At 37.0% G+C, this 22,366-nt stretch overlaps 1 protein-coding gene across 12 annotated transcripts in view; it reads right to left on the bottom strand.

Moving 5' to 3' along the window:
* The window catches only part of KANSL1 (KAT8 regulatory NSL complex subunit 1), a 177,732-nt gene that overhangs the window by 81,666 nt on the left and 73,700 nt on the right, over positions 1-22,366 (bottom strand). The window lies entirely within an intron of this gene.

The raw sequence follows: 22,366 nt of genomic DNA, 5'->3' as shown, positions 1-22,366 counted from the left end.
AAAGATTTTTTCTAAATGATTATATTTCAAGATACTTGTGTTATAGTGGTGAATCCCTAACAGGAGGAAATTTACATTTCAGAGGAAGAGAAAGACAATAAGCTAGTAAGCAAATGGTGTGGGTGTGGGGGTGTGTGGGGGTGTGTGTGCACGTATTAAAATGTCATTTGTGATGTTAAGTTGCCCTTTTACAGCTGGTGGTCAACAATATTTCTTTTAAAAGTGGCAGAGACCTCAACAGGATGAAGAACCAAACTCAGCTGACAGGAAATCTGCAGAAAAGCTTTCAGGAAGAGGGAGCAGTAAAATGTACAGGCAAGAACACATTTAACATTAAGAGTAAGCAGACCGTGTGGCTGCAGCACAGTAAACCCAGGGAAACATGATCCCAAGGTGGTATACAAAAGCAGACCCTAGATCCAGCAGGGCCTTGGAGCCCACAATAAGGAGTCTGACTTTTAGTCTAAGTGTGCCATGAAGCCTTTCAACAAATTTGAGCAGGGGCACAAGGTATTACTTACACTTTTAAGCTCACTCTTGCTGTTGTGTGAACATACTATAGGAGATCAATAACAGAAGGAGACAAATTAGGAGGCTTCTAAGGATGTCCAGTCAAAAGGCTGGTGATAGCATTTGAAATGGGGAGCAGGGATTCAGACTCAGAATGTAATCTGAAAGTGGAGCCAGCAAGATTTGCCAATGTAATAGAATATGGATATGAAAGAGAAAAATTTGACACCTGTGTCTCCCCCTGAGACTGTACCTGACTGCAGTGAAAGCAGGGGCCACACACAACTCATTCAGGTCCTCAAGACACAGGGGCAGTTAAGTGCGTTCTATTTGAATGAATTAATGAACAGCTTGTTACATTTTTCAAAAGAATAAAAATACAGGCATTTACTTTGGCTGTCAAATACTGGTAGGGTGTCAGGCACAGAAATTTAACACCTTAGGGAAAGAAAGGTGACTTAAAAGATATCCAAATGAAACCATAGTTTAATGAACTTGCAAACTCACCTCAAAGTACCACCTGTCTGAAAATGGAAACACACACATATGGCTCATTTAGGAAAATAAATTACAATATTGGAGGAGTACTTTTTTTGTGTGAACTGCAAGACTGGCTGTATACTATCTGACAAGATAATTTAAATTGACAGACTTGCTTCACTAAGTAGAGTTAGACGTCCCTGGAGTCCTGTGATATCAGGAATCTGGTAAACCAGTCATAAATCAGTGTTGAATTTTTTAAAAAAAAAAAACAAAGACAAAACAAGTTTAGCAAGCAAAGTCTCTTAAAGAGGAGACAGATGCACTCCAGATCAATTAAATCAAAATTTAACTGGGGGGAGGGCCTAGAACTTTTCCTTAGATGTTTCCCAGGTGATTCCATTCAGCAGCCAAAGTTCCAAACCACCAACCCATAGCAATAAAGATTAAAGTAGAGGGATTTAAACAAAAACTCTTAAAAGAAACTCAACATTTTCTGAATCAACAAAGTTGAGCCCTCATATTAAGTGATGGATCATAGTGAGCATTTCTGGAGGACAGATAAAGGACTTGTCTTGGAATAAAAAGATTCATTAATATATACTTAAACAGCTCAGGTAAAGACAGAACACAAACACAAACCCTGGTTAACCCCAATCACATTCTTTCCCAAGGCTTGCATTTTTTAATTATAACATTATCACTGCAGCAAAACTACAGTCAATTCAAGATGTCTTCTTCCCGTAACACTGCTTTAAATCTCTACAGAACAGCAGTTACTGCTGCATAGCTAAATGCATTTCAGCTGAAGAAACTACCTAGAAAAAAGAAAGTAACACCCCAGCTTGTCCCTCCCATATCCCCTCATCAACAACTAACTCTGAGCAGACTCTGTGGATACATTGTACTATTACATGAAGACAGCACAGTGAAATTTCTGGTCTTCAACTGCAAACCAAATACGTTTAAGAAATTCTATAGAGCACAAGAGTAAAACAAAATCTTAGTACACAGACTCCCACCCTCCTGAATGCATGAAGGCTGCGATAATTTCCCAGTTGTACACTCCAACTCTGTCCTAGCTTTAAAGCATAAGCAGATCTTATCATTATAGGTGTTCAAATATCAGAGAAATGCTAAATCTCTATCTATGATGGATGACAAAAGATACAGGGATAAAAGAGAAGGAAAATTTAGTCTGGTTTTTACATGTGATTTAGACCCTTCTATAATTAATTCACAGTTCATACTGACAGGTGGACAGGACTACAAATAAAATATGGAAAGCAACTTAAGGCATAGTTTTCAGCTAAAAGGATCTAAACAGCTTTTTCTAAACATTCAGTTCCTGGAAATCTGAAATCAGAACACAGGGCTTTTCATTTCAGATTTCTATTTCATGTTCAGCTAACTGATTAAGTATCTTAATCAATAAAATTATTTAATGTAGTCTTTTATTTTAATCATGTAAATGCAGCAAAGGAGTAAGGAATCTGAATGCCACAATGTGAACACTCAAAATCAACTGGTACATCCCACACGATAAACCTGAATGCCTAATATATATCTTTCAAAATGATTATAATGACAACCCTCCATTGTCATTTGAACCATTACAATGTGAACTGCATTCTGCTGGGCACTATACAATAATCAAAAGACATGGTCCACAGCCTCAAGAAAGTCTGTAAATTTGAGGAGATAAGGTTGATAAGCAATATAGCAATAAACACATAATAAAAGCTTAAATTCAGGCAGTAAAAACCAAGTATGAACAGCAGTTCCCAGACTGGAGTCTCAGACATAGCAACCAAAAAACATGTTGGTAAGCCAAATAGAGAAATAGAAATAGGGAAAGAAAACAAACAGAGTAAGCAAGGGAATTTCAGAAAAGCATCTACCTCCGTTTCATAGACTACACTAAAGTTTTTGACTGTGTGGACCATTAAGAAACTGTAGAAAACTCTAATATTAAAGAGATGGGAATACTAGACCATCTTACCTGTCTCCTGAGAGTCAAGTAGCAACAGTTGTTAGAACACTGTATGGAACAACTGACTGGTTCAGGATTGAGAAAGGAAGATGACAAGGCTGTTTACTGTCACCTTGTTTATTTAATTTATATGCAGGGCACATCATGCAAAATGCCACCTCATCCATTCCGCAGGATGGATGAGTTACAAGCTGGAATCAAGGTTGCCGGGAGAAATAACAACAACCTCAGATACGTGGACAACACCACTCTAATGGCAGAAAGTGAAAAGGAACTAAAGAGCCTCTTTGTGAGGGTGAAGGGGGAGAGAAAAAAAGCCAGCTTAAAACTCAATATTAAAAAAACTAAGATGATGGCATCCAGTCCCATCACTTCATGGCAAACAGAAGGGGGAAAAGTGGAAGCAGTGACAGATTGCCTCTTCTTGGGTTCTAAAATCACTGCGGATGGTGACAGCAGCCATGAAATTAGAAGACAACTGCTTCTTGGCAGAAAAGCTACAACAAACCTAGACAGTGGGTTAAAAAGCAAAGACATTACTTTGCCAACAAAGGTCCATACAGTCAAGGTTATGGTCTTTCCAGTAGTCATGTACGGATGTGAGAGCTGGACAAGAAAGGCAAAGCGCAGAAGAATTGATGCGTTTGAACTGTGGTGTTGGAGAAGACTCTTGAGAGTCCCTTGGAAAGCAAGGAGATCAAACCAGTCAATCAATCTTAAAGGAAATCAACCCTGAATACTCTTTGGAAGCATTGATGTTGAAGCTCCAATACTTTGGCCACCTGATGTAAACAGGTGACTCATTAGAAAAGACCCTGATGCTGGGAAAGACTGAAGGCAGAAGGAGAAGAAGGCAACAGAGGATGATGGCTGGATGGCATCACCGATTCAATGGACATGAACTTGGGCAAACTCCAGGAGATGGTGAGGGACAGGGAAGTCTAGCATGCTGCAGGCCATGGGGTGGCAGCGTCAAGACAAGACTTGGGAGACCGAACAACAAGCAAAAAAAGCCAAATAAGAAGTGAAACTGTATGTGGGACTCCTAAATATGTAAGAAGCCAAGGTTGGAAGCCACTCTTTTGGTCAAGAGAAACAGGATCTGTGTCTTTGAGAACAGATCAGAGTAGTCTTAACTTTGCCATTTACTATGTGAATGGCATTTCATTACAGTGGTTTGATCTAAGGCAAAGGTGGACTCCTAGAGTTTAATACAAACTGTGTATGTAGGGGCAGAGTGGGGACGTGGAGTGGAGTGTGATTAGAGGATGTTGATCACAGAGGCAAGAGAAATCAAGAACTGCATTTTAAGCACAGTAAATATCAAGTACTTACAAGACAGACGATTGCATGTGAACCTCAACTTCACAAAAAGAGCTGTGCTGAAGATATAAATTTGGAATTGTTGGAATATGGATGATACTCAAAGGACAGGACTAAAGATCACTAATGAAGAATATAGATGGCGGTGGTGGGGGTGCTGAAAACTAAACCAAGATGAACTTGTACCATTCAAAGGGCAGGGAGAAAAGCCACAAATCTGCAAGGCAGCATGTGAGGGCGGGGGTGGGGTGGGTGGAGGAACAGATGTTCAAAGTGCTATCTTCTGATATTTAAATAAATTCTAGCTGATCCCCCTTTATGGTCTGCGTCTACTCAATCTTCTTTTCTCCTGAAAATCAAGTATCAGCTGGACCTAATTTCTACTCTGTCCCACATATGCAGTCTTTATCTCATTCTTCCACATCTCTTTCAACGAGAATAGTTTATAAAAAGGAAAGGGGTGGGGGGTGGTGGCCAGCAAAAGCACTTTTATCTTTTAGAGAAAAATTGTGAAATGTTTACAGATAAAATAATGTGCTGTATAGAACTGATTTTGGAATAACTGAAGGATATTGTGTGTGCACGCTGGTAATGGGGTTGTGGGGGTAGGGTCTAGACAAAAACCAGAATAGCTATGAGTTGATGTACTGTTCTCTCCACTTGTATGTAAGCTTGCATTTTCTACAATAAAACATAAGAGGGAGAGGGAAGGGGGGCTGGCAAACAACAGACCAAGAGAAACCTCTAAATTTTATCCAGAGTAATGACAACTACAACCAAAATCCACAGGGTTGACCCAGACATTCCAGAAGATTAAAGGCACACTTTTGGACTTTAAAGGTAAAAGATTTTTTTCCTAACTATATATTTTTATTCAAAAAGTCTCAAAGACTCTTGCTTAAGTCAGGCACAAATTTATCAAAGCAGTGACTCAACAATTCTCCAAAGAGCTTGGGCTACCTAGTCTTTACTGAACACTTTCATTTCTTAAGACATCTAATTTAATTCAAGTGAACTACTTCAGTGAACTTGGTGAACTTACTTGAGTTCACCATTGAGAATCTCCTGCATCAGCCTGGGACTACAGAAACATCCACACTTAACTGAGGGGATCAAATCATCTTACGCTAGTTTTTTAAAAAAATCACTTATCACACTCATCACACATACATTCCGTGAGATGCACTGGGTTCAACAGCTGTTAACCAGTGAGAAGCTGGGCACTGCCTGCTCTCTCCTGGTCATAATCCTATTCTGTAAGGATACTGTATTTGAGAAAATAATAATCCATAGTAATCTTCACATTCTTTATAAAGCATTACTTTCTTCTAAACACAGTATAGGCTGGAGTACCTTTTCTCACAAGCTTTCTTTTCCGGAATATGAGTTATTTTTAACTGATCATCAAGTTCAGGTTAATTTTATTTTACATACACACGTACATGTTCACATCCTGCTAAGCTCAAAATTTTCCACAGAAGTGCTGAGGACTGAAAAGACCCATGTAAAGCAGAAATTTGTCAATATCAGCACTTATATTTAAACCGAGATAGATCCTCAATGATAAAGCACATAACCATAAACACACTAAATAAGACTGGTTGCCCAGGGGACAATCCGTCATTTCTTAACCAAATTCACAGAACTTTCTCATTGCCCACCCACTGAAGATCTCTGATTTGGGAAGAACCAAAAAGGGAAGGGGAATCAGAATTTGAAATTAAAGAAAACCAGAAGGTCAAAGTACTAATGATCTAGAAAACAACACACAAGTGCAATCTAACTGCTACTATGGACCAAATTACAGAAGAGTACAGTAGTCCCAGAATCAGTATAAATTTAAAAACAAACCAAAATGTTTAAGGTAGAGTTTGTTGTGATTACTTTTATTTTCTGGACTATTGGCAGTTGACCCCCCCAGAGTATGAAACTTAAATATTAACTATAATATCACAATTCAATTATTTCCGCATTAAAATACTCCTAAACACTTGTTATTTGCATATTAAGTCACTTCAGTTGTGTCCAACTCTTTGGGACCCTATGGACTGCAGCCCACCAGGCTCCTCTGTCCATGGGGATTCTCCAAGCAAGAATACTGGAGTGGGTTGCCATGCCCTCCTCCAGGAGATCTTCCCGAGCCAGGGATCAAAGCCACATCTCTTCCATCTCCTGCATTTGTAGGCAGGTTCTTGACCACTAGCACCACCTGGGAAGCCCCCTTACACTGAATAGAAAGTAGATGTTACACAGTCAAGTGTCAACCCCTTATAAAATACTGTACTTCGGGACTGATGGATACACACTATTGTTACTATGTACAAAGTAAGTAACTAATGAGAACCTACTGTATAGCACAGGGAACACTACAATGCTCTGTAGTGTCCTATATATGAAGAAAATCCAAAAAGAGGGGATATATGTATATATATAGCATATAGCTGATTCATTTTGCTGTACAGCAGAAACTAACACAACGTTGTAAAGCGACTATACGCCAATAAATTTTGTTTCTAATTTTTTAATAAAATAAATACAACACTGCTTACCTCTGGGCTTATGTTCATACTTACTCCCTCGGCCTACTTTTGTCCCCTGCATCTGCTTCCTCCCCCTTTTACTCTGCTTACTTATTCTCTTACCAACCCCTCCTCTCTACTATCTGACGGTCAAAATAATATTTCATGTTAAAGCATTCTCTGAAATATTTCCAGACATTTCAAATATCCTCTCCTCCATTCTTTAAACCTTTAGAAGTTTATTACATTTTTTAGAGTGTATGCTTATTTCTGCCCTCTATTTATCAGAAAGAATTTACATATCTGATTTCACATCCTTAGTCTAACATGTTATCCTCAGAACCCAGCAAAAATCCTTGTAAAAAGAAAGCACTCAATATTTATAGAGGGGTGTGTGGGAATTCACCTCCCTAGATACAAACAATTGTCAGAAAAGTTTTCAGTGTGCACTTAAAACAATTTGATAATGTGGCTTCCATCTTACTGTTTTGAATGTAAGAATGATTCATCCTTCAGCGGAAAAAAAAAAATCCCAACGAAAAGGTAGCTGAAGTGTGTTATAATAGCTCTCTAGCCTCTAGGTGCCCTTAGAAGTGAATATGGCTAGCTAACTGCAGCTGAGGTGAAATGATCTGCCTTAGGTACAGCAAGCCATCCAGGAAAAGAATTCACATTTCTTGACTTCTGACTTGACTTCAGGAGAACACTGCTTCCACACATGCAAAGTAAATACTAGTCTTCAGTTCCCTAAACCAAGAGCAAGCCAGGTTGTTTGGATGTATTATTGTCTAAACATTCAAAGATCTTTAAAAATACAAAATTCCATACAAAAACGAGGCAGTATTTTTCACTTGCTGCAAAAGCTTCAGCTGACAGCAAGAACTGGAGATCGAGGATCATGACAGTAAGCTACCAACATACAAAGTTAGAACTCACAATAGCAGAAATACACACCTCCCACAAATTTAACCTCTCAACAGGAATCCTGGATAGAATTCACTAAACTTATTCACATCCAACTGTCTGTAGTGGCTCAAGAATCAATTCTAAAGACTTCGGAAATAAAGTATTACCATTACAAGTTTCTAACATGATATGAAGTCTTAAGTTTTCAGTAGAAACTCATTTCAGCAGAAAAGAAAGCTAAAACAAAAAAAAAGGAAAAGAAAATTAGATGTCTTTCTTAACTGCCCTATTCCCAAACTCAGAGCAATACTTGTAACATCAAAGGAATGTAATATTTACTAAATAAATGAAAGAAAACCCCCTCTTGATCTTTATTAAAGTAAACTCACATTATTCCCATTATTTTTCTGTCCTCGTACAGCATTTGACCAAATTTTCTGATTCGAGTTTAAAATGTTTCATTGGCAGAGAAATGTATAATGCCTAACATGCTTTGGGTACCATGACAAATACAACACTTGCTGTCATCAAAAGTCCTAGTTTCCTCAAGTCACTTTACAATTTCCATTATTAATCTTTTTTCTTTAATATCTATTTCTCCATCAGAAGTCCTCCCACCATTATATCACTCATCCACCTATAAGCACATGCTTATCCAAACATTCAATGAATTGCTTACTCATGTACTAGTCAGCACAGAGAAACACAGAGAAAACCTACGCTTCGGAGTGACACAACCCTGATTCTAGTTCATGCTCTCAACCAATTACTAAGCCGTGTGACAGCATAAGTCACTTGTTATGTCTGGTACTCATTTTTCTATCTGTGGAAATGTGAAGAATTAATATGTATACAAAAGCATAGTGTCAATGATAGGCACTAAGTGAGTGTTAGTTTCCTTCCCTCTTCTGTAATAGCACCCTCTGACTTTGGAAACTATCACTCCAGGAAAAGAAAGCATTCTTTGAAAACACTGTCCTAAAAACACCCCAAAATACTAAAATTAAACAAAGCACCTTTGGCCCCAATCTAAAAACTGCCACATCAATTTAAGTAAATCAGCATAATGAAGAGAGATGAGAATTATCTAATACTTTTGTAATTTAATAACAAAGAAGAAAGTGCCACCTTTACAGCCATCAAATTTTTAAACAAGTACGTTTCCATTTTAACATTATATTCATTTCTATTTTTAAAACACACGATGGGGAAAGAATAGCCCTTTTAATTAGTAATGCCATGACAATATGCAGAAGAATGAATGTGGACCACTATCTCACACCACATACAAAAATTAACCCAAAGTGGGTCATAAGCTGAAATGTAAGAGCTTAAACTATAAAACTCCTAGAATAAAACATAGGAATAAATTCTTTGTGACCTTGGGTTAATTTAAGCAACAGTGTCACATGCTGTGACACAAAAGGCAAAAGGAACAAATGAAAAAAAAAAGATTAAATGGACTGTAACAAAATTTAAAACTTTTGTGCACTGGACATATCAAGGAAGTGCAAACAATCCATGGACGGGAAGAAAATATCTGCAAGTCAAATATCTGACAAGAGATTTGTATCCAGAATATATAAAACACTTACAATTCAACAATTAACAAATAACCTACTCCAAAATGGGCAAAGGATCTGAATAAACATTTTTCCAAAGAAGATATATAAGTGATAAGTACCTGAGATACACAGGTGAATCAACATCATTAGTCACTAGGGAAATGTAAATCAAACCAGCGATACCACTCCACAGCCATTCACATGGCTATAATTAAAAAGACAATAAAAAAAAGTGTTGACAAAGATGAGGAGCAACTGGAGCCCTCAACCACTGCTGATGAGAATGTAAAATGGTGCAGCATCTTTGAAACACAATTTGTTGGTTCCTCAAAAATTTAAACAGAGCTACCAAACGACCCAGCAAGCCTACTCCTAAGGTACACACCTGAGAACTAAAAACATATCTACACAAAAACTTGTACATGAATGGTCACAAAATTATTCATAATAACCAAAAAGGTGGAAATGACCAAAGTTCATCAATAGATGAATGAATAAACAAAACGTGGCACAGCCGTACAATGGGATTTGTCCATAAAAAACAATGAAGCATCGACAGATGTTATATCATGTATAAACCTTGAAAATATTGCAATAAATGAAAAAAGTTGGATGCTGATGATTATACATTGTATGATTCCATTTATATGAAATGTCTAGCACAGGGAAATCCATAGAAAGATCAGTGGCTATAAGGGGCTGGAGAACAGGAGCAAGAGGAGAAGCAAGTGACTATATCAATGGTAACGGGGTTTCTTTGGGGGATGATGAAAATGTTCTAAAATTAGACAGTGATGGTAGCTGCACAATTTTGCGAACGCATTAACAATCACTGAATTGTATACATTTCAAACATAAATCTTATGGTATATTAATTACATCTCAATTTTTAAAAAATAATTAAAAATCCTTACTAGAATCTTTCAGTTTATAAAAAGGATGATTCTACAAAGACATTTAAATAAGTGCAAATGACAGTATATTAACGCATATATATGGAATTTAGAAAGATGGTAATGATGACCCTATATGCGAGACAGCAAGAGACACAGATGTATAGAACAGTCTTTCGGACTCTGGGAGAAGGTGAGGGTGGGATGATCTGAGAGAATAGCACTGAAACATGTTTATTATGTGTGAAACAGATCGCCAGTCCAGGTTCAATGCATGAGACGGGGTGCTCAGGGCCGGAGCACTGGGATGACCCTGAGGGATGGGAAGGGGAGGGAGGTGGGAGGGGGGTTCAGGATGGGGAACACATGTACACCCATGTCTGATTCATGTCGATATATGGCAAAAACCACTACAATACTGTAATTAGCATCCAATTAAAATAAATAATTGAAAAAATAAAATAATTGCAAATGAAGCATATTTTAACTTGTTTTACAATTTAACTGTGGTAAAACAGAACATAAAATGTCCCATCTAAACTATTTAAGTGTACAGGTCAACGGTGTGAAGCATATTCACACTGTTGTGCGACCACTGCCACCACCCATTTCCAGAACTCTCTTCATCTTGCAACCGAAACCTCTGTATTCCTAATTTCCTCCTTCCCTCCACATCCTGACAAACATCATTCCACTCTGTATTATCTATGAATTTGACTACTCTAGATCCTTGTATAAGTGGAATCATACAGTACACTTTTTTGTGTATTTTATATATTTCATTCAGCATAATGTTCTCAAGATCCATTCATGTTGTAACACGTCAGAATTACCTTCCTTATAATAAACAGTAAGGACCTACTGTACAGCACAGGGAAACACACTCAATGTTCTGTAATAATGTAAATGGGAAAGGTATTTTAAAAAGAATGTATGTAATTGAATCACTTTGCTATACACCTGAAACTAACAACACTGTTAATCAACTACACTCTGATAGAACAGAATAACCTTCCTTTTTAAGGCTGAATAACATTCCCTTTTATGTCCATGCCTTGTTTTGTTTATCCATCTGTTGGAGGACATTTGAGTTGCTTTCACTGACTTTGAAATTCTTATGTGATCAGTATCTGGAGTAAATCAACTTGTTAGAGAAAATTATCAATAATTAAGTTAATATTTGCAACTCTGTTAATATACTAAAAGCTAATGAACTATATACTTTAAATGAATGAATTAGATAATACATGGATTATAATTCAATAAAGCAGTTAAAATCGCGAAAGCTCTTTCTCATGAACATATAAAAATAGTAGGTGTTAGCTGCCCAGCCACACAAGAATCAGTGTGAAGTATTTCCATTGCCAATACACTGGAAACATCTGCTACCGTTTTATATTTCCTCTAGTCAATATTCTGAACTGGATTAGGAATGAAAATATTTAACAAATGATTTTGCCAGAGATTCCATTTAGTAAGGTCCATTCAGGTGACAAAAATCATCTCAAACTTAATCTTCCTTCATTAACTGTAACAGTAAATTGTTCTGACAGTCTAAAATTATTTTTGTAGTTTAAGAGAAATAAAGAACAATAGTCTTCACACTAGCAATGAAAGTAACCTACAAAGTCATAATCATCCATTAACTATATACCCTACCCCACTCCTTTCCTTCTGAATTTCATATTCCTAAATAATTCAGAGGAAAGAAATGACATTCTTTCTTTGCTTTAAATCAATGGCTCTCAAACCTTGGTCTTGGTATCAGAATTACCTGGAGGGCTTACTTGTGGAAGTACAGACTGTTAGGCCTCAATCCCATAGGGCTAATTAAGGAGGTGTGGTCTGAGAATTTGTATTTCTAAATTAAACGAAGGATTTCCCCAGGAACTTAAATTCCTGAGTCTTGCTCATTCTGCTCAGCTGTGGATCACATTTTGAGAGCCACTGTTCGAAGTTTAAAGGCAAATTTAAAGGTCTGGATTAAATTGAAAATATCTGTATTGTATTATGGCACTTTAGTGAATATTTGGGGTGGAGAGTAAAAGGATGAAATATGAAGATTTTGCCTGTGTTTTCTTTGTTATTAAAATTTTTTGTTTAGAATTAAATCATGCAGCTCAGTACAGGGTTGAAAAGAAACTTAACTTAGTCTTTGAGAATTTCTAACTTTGATTGTAACTTTGAAAGAAACAGTTCTCATTAGTATCCATCCTTAAAAAAGGTCTTATACATAGTAACAGTTGATACAAACAGTTCTCACTAGCAAAGTATTTCAAAGAAAATCAGAGAGGAATGCAGAGGGGCCTAGCATCAAGGGACATTGGCAATTTTAGTTTGGGATAAAGTAGCTTATTATTTTGAGTGTTACCACAATGAACTGAATACTGTTGGCCCTTCGTATTCCAGGGTTCCACATCCTGGGAATCAACCAACTTGGAATACAAAAGGCCGATTGTACTACCCCACTTTATGTAACGGCCTTGAGTATCTATGAATCTTGCTATCTGTAGGGTGAGGAGACTCATGCTCCTGGAACCATCCCCAGTCCCTCAGCCATAGTGAAAGCAAGCTGTATTTGCCAAATGGTTTTTCAACTGTCTTCAGCCTCTCTTTTCTCTAATAAGTGCATATACATCTGTAAGTCTTCATCTTAAAACATCAATTCCATTATGTCAGAACCCTGAGTGCAACGTCTCTATTGCTTGAAGAAAGCACCCTAAACTCACTTTCACGCTTTTTCAACCCTTCACAGTTGCTACAATCCAGGTGTTTCAAGCAAGCTCTGCGCTGCCCTCCCTCAATTCAATGATGGCCAGCTCTGCAAGCCAGCAATTAACATTACCGTGCCATGCCAAGGACCAATGCCACAGGTCCCTAACAACACATATTTGGATTAGGAAAAAGAAAATACAGTTCCACACCATAAGAATATTTTCATTTACTGTTAAACTAAGCTAAGTCAAGCAGGTAGGTTATTAGGCATGAGGTATGAAAGAGACATGGTGCAGTTTCTGGTCACATTCAGTTTCCGGGTAGCTGGTTAAGCATGCCCTTGATTAAAACCTATCCTCCGTCACGATGGGAATCTAAGCCAGTTCAACCTTCAAATTACAAATCTACCTCTCAAGACCAACAGGACTTAAAGTAGGAGACAGCCACACTTGAATTCAGATATCATCCTGTGGAACAGGGTCCAAACTGAAGCTCTGCCACTGCTGGACTCACTTCACAGAAGCCTAGATTCAGAGACAAGAAAGCAGCTGAAGTGCCCTCCTCTTACCTCAAAGCTGTCTTCACATCTAAACTCAGCTCACCGGAGGGAGGAAGGAGGGGATATTTAAGGGCCTGAGGTAAAGAATACGTCCATGCAATATCCAGAGTTCATAAAAGGTTTTTGTTGCACTAAGTTCAAAACATTCCACTGTAATGTGGAAATACTGGGTGCAAAATGAGAAAAAAAATTTTCAGCTTAAGAGTCTCAAATAATGGAATACAACCACAACCGTGGCTCTTTACTATTAGGGCTTTTGCTGTTGTTTTTTCTTTTTTTTTTTTTCCCCCTAGCTGTGCTGCAAGGTATGCCAGTTCTTAGTTCCCTGACCAGGGACTGAACCCATGCCTCCTGCAATGAAAAGCATGGAGTCTTAACCACTGAACTACCAGGGACTCCCTGTTGTTTTTTAAACTACAATGGGAATTCCCTGGTGGTCCAGTGGTTAGGACTCCCTGCACTCACCCACAAACTGGGTGGCCAAAAAATTTAAGTCTGTCAAAGAAAAAAAAAAAAAACTACATGAAGTATCAAAAAAACGTTAAGCTCCAACAGTCAAACATCGCCTTCCAACCTTCCCAGACCCCTTTATGGACTATGACCTCCCAACTAAATTAAAATCTGAAGAGAATGCAAACTCTTCAGACCACCAAGCAGGTCATCACAACTTCACTCTCTCCTAGAAAGACGATGATAATAACCAGTTAAAGAAAAAGTAAACAATTACAAACACATCATACTAAAGCAGAGTCTCCATTTTAGACTTTATAGATAATCTATGTTTCTTCACTTAGGATCAAAAAGCCATCTGTACAAAGACAAAATGGGGAAGACCATGTGTGAGAAAAACAAGTGTTTAAAGTTGACAGCAGGCTAGATTAAGATTGTTGAAGTAGCTGAATCTGCTAATAAAAGTATTGTTATCAGAACACGGCTTAGTGATAGGACCACCAGACACTGCAATACTAATCAAGCCACAAGCAAGTTGTCTCACAAAGAGATTCAAACAGACACAGAGAGAAGTAACAAGGATAGTCCATCTGATCAAAAAATGGTTAAAAGAAAGGTATATTTAGAGAGAAAAGCACATGACATTCATTAAATGAAATTACCCAGGTTAAAAAGTATTGTTTAAAAAAAATATCGTAAGCCGATCCGTCCACAGGTAAACAGTGCCTTTCAAATGCTCCAGGAGCTATCATGAGAAGACACTATATGAGGGAAGGAGAAGGAACAAAATTAACATCAACACAGATGATGCAGGAAGAAATTTTTTCTTCCAATGATGTGTAAAAGTATTCCCTGTGGTCCAAGAAAGTGATGATGTCTTCATTCAAACCAAGTATAGATATCCTTTTTCAGAGACTTACTATAAAGGGACATATGAGTAAGATTCCTAGTCTGTCACAAACAAGCTGCGAGACCACAGTAAATTTGTCTAGAACTCAGTTTCTCTATTTATGAAATTAAGAAGGCAGCCCAAGAACCATCTAAAGACTTAAAACTCACAGCAAAATTCCATGACTCTAAGATCATTACTTTTGTAAAGAAAAACAAAACAATTTGCATTACAGCACATGGATTGCCTAGATTTCAATTTCATGCCACAGAACTATCACCCCAAGAAAACAGTGGCAGTATCTTAATATGTATGCTTAACTTTACCAAAAGGAATCACTCATAGAAATCTTATTGTAAGAGAAATGCAACATTAGTGCCTACTAGATGGTAGGCGGTGATTTTTACTTCTATTATCTTATTCAACATTTTAAAGATGTGCAGTCACTATTATCTCTTTTGCAGCATTCAGAAGAATTTAAACCACCACAATAGCTTTACTTTAAATATTATTTATCCTGCCATTATTCTTTCAACCTACTGGAGAAAGAGACAGGAGGAGGCAGGCACATATACAATTATAAAGTGTTTATCAAAAATGAATCATTTCCTAATATTACTTGCATTTATTTCTAGACTTTTAAAGCAGGTAAGAAACCAGATAAAAAGATGGAAATTTTTTTTTCATGTTCAGTGTTTTCTATTTGCCAGCAATAAAAATAATGAGATCCTACTGAGAAAAGCATTTTTAAAAAATACAAAATGCTCAAAAATACTTTTATAAGGCTAAATGAATATAAAGAAACAACCCATATTTTGGATGGAAAGATATTTTTTCAAATTAACATGTGGATTTAATGCAACTTCAATAGTTACAAAAAAAAGTAATATAAGAATAAGTAGTTTTGAGTCATTAGTTCTCTTTGGGAAATGTGGCAGGGAGGACTTAAGTAGATCCTCATAGCATAGAACAAAAAATGTTTTGATGGCTAGTTTCTAAAAAATAAAACCACTAGAAAAATCTAGAAGAAAACAGTAAAAATTCTCCTATTAATATTGGAGGGATAAAGGATATCTATTATCTTAGGTTGAGGAAGAAAGCTCAAAAGATCAATAGACAAAAAATTTAACTATATAGAAATTATAGCTTATCCAGGTTTGACTTCCAGTATAATCAACAAAGGTTAATAGCTTTGCTACAAAGAGTCACAAAAATGGGTATGACTTTTTGCAAAGATTAATTAAAACATGAGAATATCCAACCTCACTAAAAACTTTTAAATGCAAATTTGTTATTTTTCACTCATAAGTTTAGCAAACATTAAATGATCATTCTCCCTGCTAATTGGAATATGGTTAAACAACTTGACATACTGCCAGTATAAATGAATACAACTGAAAAAATCTCTTTGGACAGCAAATTAACAAGATACATTAATACTTGTGTCTTTTGAATTGCTCAAACTCGTAAGTTTCTGAGAACCTAATAATATTAATACAAAAAGAGCTTTTATGCATAGCAAACACCAGATAAGTCCATCAATAGAATAGTAAAGCAAGAATGTAGTAAAAGGAATTATTTTACACCTTCCTTATTCAATCAAGTGGATATCCAAAAATCACACACTGATAAAAATCCAACTCTGTATGTAACTGCAAAACCAAATATATGCATATAGCTGTAATATACCCAAATCAAAAAGTCCTTAAATACCACGAGACAAACTAAAAATATGGGGCCTTCAGATGAAATGGGAGGGAAAATGAAAGAGTAGGGTGAGAATATTCATTTAATAGTATTCATTCATTTAAAACCATATTATGTGCTCACACATTAAAATTCTCAAAGAAATTCTCTGAGGTTATTGTCTTTCCAGAAGAAATCTGCATACTTGAAGGTCCACAGCGATTGAATGTTCTGCTCAGCACCAGAGGTAGTAAAATCATCAAGTTGAAACTTGAAGTCTATCTGATTCCAAATCACATGCGCTCTACACTACCCCGATGAAGGCAGTATTTTCTACAGGGACATCACAACGGACCAGGTAACCTAGTTTTGTAAACACTTTTGTTTTACCTATCTGTGGTTCTCTGCTTTTTATAAAGAATTTTTATTACTTTGTCATGGGGGGCAGGGGTAATGTTAAAATTACAGAACTATCATTTTGAAGAAAAAGTTTACTTTCCAAGTCCTTTCAAAATCCCTTTTACTCACAATAGCAGGTGTAGACTGTACAATTCTAGATTTTCCATGGTGTGCCAAAACTCTAAGGACAATCAAGAAATGTTTGTTGAATGAATAAATGCGCAAACACCAATCTAGAACAGAACAAGAAATTCCAGATTTCCACCTCAGCATGAGGTCTACAACAAACTTCTGAAATACCAGAAGACTACTAACTACATATTCAAATTTAAATCAAAGACAAGTTGAACCAACTCTGACAATTTCTATGGCTATCTAAATGAACTCACTACAAAAATACATACTCAGACTCAGCACTCTATTTATGAAAATAAAAAGCACATACAGACAAGTTCTGGTGAACCTTTATAAACAGCCATGATTACAGGTATAGGTTGCCAAGTAAATAACCCATATATGACAATTTGTTTATGAGGAACACCATCTAGAAAAAGCTCCCTTAAAATATGGCCAGGGGAATACTACACAGCAAAAAATTCCAAGAAAGAAATTAAGACCCTTTTAGTGCACCTAACTTTCTATGTGAAAAGAGAATATCAAGCCCCCTAAGCCAAATTTATTACTGATTTGTCTTTTCCCACACAAGATGAATGGTACTTCTTCTAACTCCCTAGATTAGTGAAAATTATTTGGATGGAACATAGTAAATGACGTTATCAAGATAACTACTAAAGTTCAACAGAAGCTGCATGCTCTGAATTGGGTTTCCAATTCTAAGGTCAAATTCTATTCAGTGGTAAAAACTATTTGGCTAAAAATAGATCTTTGAGGACATCATCTCATCCAAAGACCTACTTCTCAAAGTCTGCTTTAAACCCACTCTATACAAAGAGAAGGCCCAAGCAGCGATTCTGTATGAAAATAAATGTCTTTCGTAATATGACTTAAGAGCACTGGTGAACTCAGGAGTCCACAATGACGTAGCTGTTATGTTCCAATTCACCCTGTATCGCCCCATCTCATTAGTTCAAATACAGACACCACCTCCTGGCTTTTCCTATTTCATAAGATTCTTAGGAAGACAAATCTACTGATTTATGCAACACATTTTCTATTTCTACTTAACCATTTGATAATGTAATATCTGGATATAGTTCTAAATTCCCCAAACCTCTGTCATCAGGAATTTAAAAAATATTGCAGCTACCCAGGAGAGTTAACTTTATGACGAACACAACTGTGCTATGCTGAAACTCAGCCTTAGTTCTCAGCGAGAAGCAACTATTTAGGTCTGAATTTCCATGCAATAAATAGCTCCACAAGATTTTTTTTTTAAACGGAAGAGCACAAATTGTCAGGTTAGTACAGCTTAAAAAACCCTTTCAGTTATGAACTAGAAAATCAAACTACAAAACTTACCTAGAGTGTGTCTAAAATAACATAATAAGCTGTAAGTGAAATGATGAGCATGGAGGTGCTTCATCCTTATTATCTTCTCAAAGTCTTTTGTTCTTCATTTTAGCCAGCTAAAAGCATCTCCTAAAGAGATAATTAGTGTACCTCCATAGAACCCCTCAGTAAGCACTTGCTATTATGAGACTAAGTTGTGAATAGCACTAAAATAAATGCTTCATTCATCCACAAGCTTCTGAAAATACCACTACCTCATATTTGAATAGGCTTTCAGTTTTCACAGGAACTTTCACATACTCTTTTGATCAAAACAACAAAAAACAAGGCATGCCATCAATCTATGTATGGTCTCTACTGTACAGATAGGGAAACTGATTAAGAAAGGGTATATGGCATAACCAAGGTCAAATAACTGGTCAAGTTGTACAGTCTTGACAATGCAGCGTTCTTTCCTCTATATTGAAACTAAAGTGCAAAGTTGAAAAATATCACAGAAATTTGACAGGCCTAAGATTTTTACATCTAGATAACGTTTCTTCTTTTAAAAACATGAAAGATCTGATCAACTAAGTAATGTACTGCTTCAAATTAGGATGACCTGGAAAAGCCACAATATTTGGATGCAAAAACATGATCCAACTGAAAATTAAATATGCTCAAAATGCAATAGAGAAGAAAACAATATATTTCGTACATATTTAAAAATTCTAAATTTGTTTTAAAGAGAGGAGGGGAAAATCCTCAGCTGGTAAGAGACTACATAATCACATTATCTCCTGCTTGACTAAATTAACAAATATTTCAAAATGTTTACAAAAAGCAAAATCCTGAGTCTGTATGGGAACAGGGGTTAAAGTAGTTGTTTCCCACATGAAGCAATATCCAGTAACAGAAGTCTGTACATATGGCAGTGTTTTCTCCAAGTCTGATGCAAGAATCACAAATGTTAGAACCACCTATGCGGCAAATCCCTGACAGAGGCCCAGGAACACGTTCTTTGCTGTTGCTGCTTTTTGAAGTGCTGGGGTGACTCTAATGAATATAAAATTTAAGAACTACCAGAGTACAAGCTGAGGGCAAGTTTAGGGTAACAACAGCCTTGCCCTTAGTAGATGTATAACTTAACTATCTTCCTGGAGCCTGGTTTTCTCACTGCCACAATAGGAATGGTAGGGACACATCATCCCACCTCAGAAGAAAGTTCTAAAGCATTAAAGATGGCTTATAGAAAGTACTTAGCACATGGTTTTGATACACAGTAAGTGATAAATAGCAGTAACTGAAAAACGTCATGTATTTATAAATATTTAACACTTTTGAGATTAGCAAATAGTGTAACAAGTTCTATACATGGCTATGCCATTACACTCCTTTCCTTACAACTCCCCAAAGAAAGCAGCATTTCAAAAATGAGAGGCTCACTGATCTCCAGAGAATTAGGGGGAGAGGGGAGCACAGTAAATAAACATCCTTTCCCTGAAGTTCTAAGGATAGCTGGAGAGTTTTGTCACATTTTAAGGATTAGAATTTAAACGTTAGACACAATTTGTTTTATGGTCACAAGTATGACCACCACCTTGTTAGACCTTGAGAAAAACCCACTCCTGATCATAAACAGGGATGAAATATTTACCACATGCGGGAAAAATTCGTACTTCCCAATATTACACCTCTAAAGCATATTTAACATAAGGTCTTTTTAAAGAACAAAACATAACTTACAATTAAAAGCCTATTCTATCCCAAAATATCACTCTCAAGTGACTTTTAAAAAATGTTGATTCCTTCCTCTTCCTAGACTCTTAAATCTAAGCAATTGCCAAATTCAATAAATTCTTCTCTCTCCTTCTTCTACTAGGCCTACTGCAACGTGGCCTTCATTTCATTTGTCATGAAGGCACAGAGTTAGACCCTAGCCATAACAACAATGCTGAATAGGATTTCTGCCTCCACCTCTATAATCCAGGAGCTGGCAGACTTCTGTATAGGGCCAGAGAGTAAAAATGTCAGACTTTGCAGAATATAAAGTCTCTGTTTCAATTACTCAATTCTGCCACTGTGTAACCAAAGTAGCCATAGATGGTATACAAATGAAGAAGCATGACTGTGTTCCAATAAAACTTTATTTATAAAAACTAACCTCAAGCCACTACAAGCCAATTTGCTGACCCATATTAATCCAACCAACTAACATCAACTTCCACCACAGACCATGTGATTGATCAAGATGTCCCTTTTCTCACAAATACTCCTTGGCCTGATACACAAATGCTTCTGAATAGGTGTAATCTTCCTTACCTGTAGTTGCATTTCCTTTCCCCCACCCTATACTACAACTGGCTTCCCTGGTGGTTCAGAGGGTAGACCTGGGTTCGATCCCTGGGTCAGGAAGATCCCCTGGAGAAGGAAATGGCAACCCACTTCAGTATTCTTGCCTGGAGAATCCCACGGACAGAGAAGCCTGGTAGACTACAGTCCATGGGATCGCAAAGAGTTGGACAGGACTGAAGGACTTCACTTCACTTCATCCTATACTACAAACAAATTGATTTCCACCTTCCCTGATGTGGCTCCTTACACGCCCCCAATTCCAAGCTTTTGCTAATCCTGTATGCAGAATAATCTTCCTTTTGCTCTCTCCCTCTAGAACCCCTAACAGCCCCCTTTGTTCTCCCTACCCCAATCTAGATCTAAATCCTATCTATCCTCCCAAATGTCCTCTTCCATGTACCAAGAAACTCTTCCTCAGCAGAACTTCCATGGCACTTTATACCTTTTCTGACAGTGATTGCTTTGTATCTTATACAACATGATTTATGTAATACCTTAGCTCTGCTAAGCCTGTGGATCTATTATTTATGACTCATGTCTGCACCTCCCATAGTACTGAATACTTTACACTCAACAAATATAAGAAATTATTACTATTTCAAGAAAATATCTCTACAATTAAAATCTTTCACATAACAGTGTTTTTAAGGTAATATGCCTAAGGCCCTCTTGTTCTGTATTAATAAACAAAAACTCATGACACTGGCTCAACAGATGATGCCTTCAAAAATCACCCTCTATCTCATTACTCAGAAGGTAGCATGATAAAGTGTAGAGTCAAAAAGGCCTGGATTCAAATTCTGGTTCTGCCACTGTCATTGAGTCTGTTTCCTCCTTTGTAACACACAGTCATACCTCATTTAATTGACTTTCACAGATTTTGTGTTTTTACAAACTGAAGGCCCTGTGGCAACCCTGCTGCTACTGATAAGTCGCTTCAGTCGTGTCAGACTGTGTGTGACCCGGGGATAGATGGCAGCCCACCAGGCTCTTCTGTCCCTGGGATTCTCCAGGCAAGAATACTGAAGTGGGTTGCCATTTCCTTCTCCAACGCGTGCTTCAGTAGTGTCTGACTCTATTCGACCCTATGGACAGCAGCCCACCAGGCTCCTCTGTCCACAGGATTCTCTAGGCAAGAATACTGGAGTGGGTTGCCATTTCCTTCTCCAAAGTTGACATTTACCAGTATCATTTATTCACTTGTGTTTCTCTGTCACATTTTGGTAACTCCCACAATCCTTCAAACTTTTCATTACTTCTGCATTTTTAATGGTGATCTGTAATCAGTGATCTTTGATGCTACTATTGCAAAAAAGATTACAACTCCCTGAAGGCTTAAATTATGGTTAACATTTTTCAACAATAAAGTATTTTTCAATTAAAGTATGTACATTTTTTAGGCATAATGCTATTGCACATTTAATAGACTACAATAGCATACACTTTTATGTACAATAGGAAAACAAAAAATTCATGTGACTCACTTTATTGTGATATTCACTTTATTGTAGTGGTCTGGAACCAAACCTGAAATATCTCAAAGGGATTCCACATGTACCTAAGGAGTCTGGGAATGACTATGAGCACATAGCAGGCACCCAGTAAATTAATATGCATTAGAACTTTCATGTAAATTTACAAGCACTTGTCTAAGTTGACTGCAAGGTCCCTTGTA

This window comes from Bos grunniens, chromosome 19 (genome assembly GCF_055505025.1).
Source record: "Bos grunniens cultivar Pamir isolate PY7600 chromosome 19, Bosgru_T2T1.0, whole genome shotgun sequence".
Lineage (NCBI taxonomy): Eukaryota > Metazoa > Chordata > Mammalia > Artiodactyla > Bovidae > Bos > Bos grunniens.
This window is presented reverse-complemented; position numbering and strand designations above follow the sequence as displayed.